Source organism: Scylla paramamosain, chromosome 1 (assembly GCF_035594125.1).
Source record: "Scylla paramamosain isolate STU-SP2022 chromosome 1, ASM3559412v1, whole genome shotgun sequence".
Lineage (NCBI taxonomy): Eukaryota > Metazoa > Arthropoda > Malacostraca > Decapoda > Portunidae > Scylla > Scylla paramamosain.
Window position 1 is genome coordinate 37,235,193 of NC_087151.1, and position 5,000 is coordinate 37,240,192.

General features: G+C 40.3%; 1 protein-coding gene across 11 annotated transcripts in view; it reads right to left on the bottom strand.

The window, feature by feature from the left end:
- The window catches only part of LOC135104987 (putative neural-cadherin 2), a 188,155-nt gene that overhangs the window by 84,245 nt on the left and 98,910 nt on the right, over positions 1–5,000 (bottom strand). The gene's annotated exons all lie outside the window — the stretch shown is intronic.

Genomic DNA, 5,000 nt, shown 5'->3' on the forward strand with positions numbered 1-5,000 from the left:
CTAGTTACAATGCAGGTTCCAGGAAAAAAGACAATTTTGAAAAGTATAGAAGATCCGAAAGTAAGGCCACTTAAGTCACTAAGGCGTCTAGTTGCATTGTTGTTAAGGTCTCAATCGTTCTTATTTTAGAGGTATAGACTGACCATACTGCTTCTTTCATCCTTACGCCGTCTGATCTGCTAAGATTCTATCAATTGTCAGGTCAGAGAAGACATTGAAGAAAAGCATCGAACACGTAGAAAAAAAATAAAAAATTACTTCTGGCTATGAGTATATATTAGTATTTTTTTTTTTTTTGCGTAGTCCATATAAGTCGTGGCTCGAGGAACACCAGGATGAGATGAAACAACGAAAGGAGGAGGAAGAGTATGCAACAACAAGAATTGTACATAGAGGGAATGAAGGAGGAAAGATGAAAGAAAATATCGATAAGGTAAAGTTAACAAAATTCATCGCGTTACTTTGAACCCAAAAGTGCCTCTTAGAAAATTAGCAACGAAAAAAAAAAAAGATCAAGCAATAATTGATGGCATAGCTGGACATTTTCTGATTTTTTTCTTGTAGTCTCTCTCTGTGTGTGTGTGTGTGTGTGTGTGTGTGTGTGTGTGTGTGTGTGTGTGTGTGTGTGTGTGTGTGTGTGTGTGTGTGTGTGTGTGTGTGTGTGTGTGTGTGTGTGTGTGTGTGTGTGTGTGTGTGTGTGTGTGTGTCGCCTGCAGCATTACGTGGGCGTGAGGTGTGAAATCACTATTGATGACAGTGCGAGCCGACACAAGACCCTCAGGATATGTAGGAAGGGAGGCAGGGTTAGTGAGCAGACACATCCAGGGGGAGGAGGAACAAGGGGGACGCGTGGAGGGAAAACAAGCGTGGTGAGGCAGATATGAAGGCCTGGATTGTGTGGAGGAGGGAGAGGAGATGAGACGGAGTGAAGGTTGATGGACATGTGGCAGGATTGAGTGATGGAGAGAAAAAAACTGGAGAAATGGGTGAAGAAATCGTGATGAGAGAGAGAGAGAGAGAGAGAGAGAGAGAGAGAGAGAGAGAGAGAGAGAGAGAGAGAGAGAGAGAGAGAGAGAGAGAGAGAGAATCTTACCATTTCACTTTTTTCTATAATAATAATAATACATACACATCAAAGATAAAAACTAACGTAAACTTGCCAAACTTTACCTTAAAATGTTCCTAGATACCTACACTTCCAAGACATGATCATAACATAATCTAACTTAACCTAATATAACACAACCTTGTCAAACCTAAACGAACCACGCTTAGTCTAACCCAGCCCAACCTCCCTCATCTTAAGACAACAAACGAGGCTAACCGAAACTATCCTCTCCTAACCTAACCTAACCTAACATAATACCCATACAGAAAATTACTACACTACAGACTACATAAACTTAGCGGGTTACATACTACCCATGAGAGAAACTTAGCGTACCCAACACTTGCAACCTGTGAAATCGTATAATTCGCTTTACCTACATATTTTTCAACCAGCAGCGGCACGGGAGTAAGTGCTGGGGAGAGTGCGCGCCATCTGCTCCAAACTCAAGGCATTACGCAACTGTTAGGCAGCTTTGGCGCAAGTTGTTCCATACACGAGCGATTAAAAAGCAGCGGAAAAAAGATGCAGTGTGAGCATGGCCTGGGTGAATGTGTACTGGACCTGAGAGAGAGAGAGAGAGAGAGAGAGAGAGAGAGAGAGAGAGAGAGAGAGAGAGAGAGAGAGAGAGAGAGAGAGAGAGAGAGAGAGAGAGAGAGAGAGAGAGAGAGAGAGAGAGAGAGAGAGAGAGAGAGAATATATACTGTACATACATACATAATATACTCGTTTATATGCATACATACATAATATATACTGTACATACATACATTCATTCATACATACATACATACGCAAATGCATGAAAACATACAAGCAAAAAGACAGACAGGCGGACAACCAGACAGCAAAAGAAACCGAAAAAAAGAAACAAACAAACAAAAAAAAAAGAAAAAAAGAAAAAGAAGAAAAGAACGAAAGATTGAACAAAAGGAGGAGGAAAAGAAACCAGAAATCAGAAATAACGAAAGAAAAAGAAAGAAAAAACGATAGAAAAAGCGAAAGAAAAAAAGGACGACCGGATATACATGTACAATCAGAAAAAAAAAACACACAGAACAACAACAGCAAATAAAAAAAAAGGCTACTGTCTGCTAATAGATGAATAAATAAATGATTTAAAGAATAAACGCATGAATGAACGAGCGGTAAATGAATGAACGTCCACGCGTGTGACTAATGGGGTGTGACGCGGCATTAGCATGAAAAGGAAACGCCGTCATTACATTTTCTCTTTGAATCTGGACGCTGCCACTAAAGCATCAAGTCCCTGGGCGAGAAGCAGGTATAATTCCCGGCTGCCTCCTTCCCTCCCTCCCTTAATGCCTCCCTGCCTTCCTGCTGGCCGTCTGCTACTCACGACGATCAGCACAACAACAACAACAACAACAACAACAACAACAACAACAGTTAAGAGATACTACTACTAATAATAATAAGAAGAACAAGAACAAGAACAAGAACAAGAACAAGAAGAAGAAAAGAAGAAGAAGAAGAAGAAGAAGAAGAAGAAGAAGAAGAAGAAGAAGAAGAAGAAGAAGAACAACAACAACAACAACAACAACAACAACAACAACAACAACAACAACAACAATAACAACAACAACATCTACTACTACTACTACAAATAGCAAAAAAAAAAACAACAGTAAAAGTATTAGCAATAACAGAAACAGATCAGATAACAGCATCAACAACTATGACAACATCAACAACACTAAAAATTAGCCGATAAACTACTACTATAGGAACTTCGAAACTCCGTAAGGTCACCTGTTTATTATCACACGAATAGAATAAATAAAGACATAAGTAATTGTAATGAATGAATAACTACTACCAAGGTGATATTTTACCCGCTCAATTGCAAACTCAACTTAGTCATGCCCTGTTATGGCGTTAAGAATCAAATAAACTTCCCCTCATAAAGAAAGAGAAGTGGTAAAAAATTCAAAAATATTTCAGCATAAGATATCACAGTAGAGGAAATAAAAAAAAAAGAAAAAAAAAAAAAGCATAGTTAAAAGAAATAACATATTCTAGTCGTTACATTATTTATGCGAGACTTAAAATGCTTCCTGTATTTCGCTCGCCATATGAGAAAAAATGTGCTCAGATTTTCATATAATTGCGCGACCGTGTGTATCAAATGCATGCGTGTGTCTGTACTGCTGTGTGTAAAGACGAGTGTGAATAGGCAGGTGCGTAGTCCTTTATCAATATGCACGGAACACACACACACACACACACACACACACACACACACACACACGTTTAGCATGACAATCTCTCTCTCTCTCTCTCTCTCTCTCTCTCTCTCTCTCTCTCTCTCTCTCTCTCTCTCTCTCTCTCTCTCTCTCTCTCTCTCTCTGTCATATTGAACTCCTAAGATCTTCAGTCACGAGACGAGGAAATAGGAAACGTCAAGAAGAAGAGGAAGAGGAGGAGTAGGAAGAGGAAGAAGAGGAGGAGGAACGAAGGTATGCCAGTCATTTCATTACTGTGGATGGAGAGTGGAATCAACATACGAAGACCCTACCTGCCACAGCCCACCTCTCTCTCTCTCTCTCTCTCTCTCTCTCTCTCTCTCTCTCTCTCTCTCTCTCTCTCTCTCTCTCTCTCTCTCTCTCTTGTTCCTTCTCTAATCTGCAGTGATAAGGATCAGGTTTTATTTACTTATTTATTTTTTGCTAGTACATCAACCACTACTACTACTACTACTACTACTACTACTTTTTACTACAACGACAACTACTCCTACTACTACTAACAACAACAGCAACAACCATTATTATTGTTACTACTACTACTACTACTACTACTACTACTACTACTACTACTACTATTACTACTACTACTAACAACAACCACTTCCTATTACTACTACTACTACTACTACTACTACAACTACTACTACTACTACCACTGCTGCTGCTGCTGCTGCTGTTGCTACTGGGACTACTACTACTGCTTCTACTATTACTAAACAGGGAGTGAGACGGACATATTGTAAAGACTGAGAACAACAGGAGAGGCAACGAACAGGAATGACTGGAGAAAAAATTTTATATGGTGCCAGTTCTTAATATTAAACTGTGAAAGAAGAAAAAGAGGAGGAGGAGGAGGAGAAAAGAGAACAACAACAATAATATGAATACGAACATAAAAAAAAAAAGAACAAAAATGTAACGTCATATACTCTGAGATATATTCAACATAATGTCATCCTTACTGATCCATCACATATTCAAGATACGAGTACAACACCAGTACCAGCATCACGTTTCTGTCACAAAGGAGGGAGGGCTGTGCGGCGCTGCTTCTCTTTCTCCTCGCTCAGGCCTCGCTCGTAATTCACCCATCAAAACTTTAAACATTCTTTCCCTCGAGGTTCATCGCGTTACGAGCGAAATACGTACTCTTAAAGCCAGCGAAATGATGTTATGAAAACGCTGTGACTCCACGGGGCACAGAATGGCAGATGAGGCAGGAGCTGAGGCTCAGGTTTCCTCAAGGTGATGTGCAACGACCCGAGTGACATTCCAGATTTTGTGATTCTGTATTTTAAAGCGGCAAGTCACTGAAAAGTTATTTATGTGCAACAGTGCCGAAAAGAACGTCACGGCGTGTCCTGAGAAAGATGATCATAAGAAAATAAGGAAAGGGTACACGTGACAGTCCACGTCGAAGCGAGAGACCACATGAAAGGAATAACTGGTGTTGGTAATACATGCATGTCCATAAGGAATGAAAAGTGACTACGTAGTATAGACTAGAGAAATGAAATCGCCGGTCACAGAGAATCGTCACCCATTCACTCATCCTTCCTTCTCAGTCTTCTTCACCTACAGCAACTGGCGGAGAGGTGATGGAGGCAGTGGAAACACCTGCA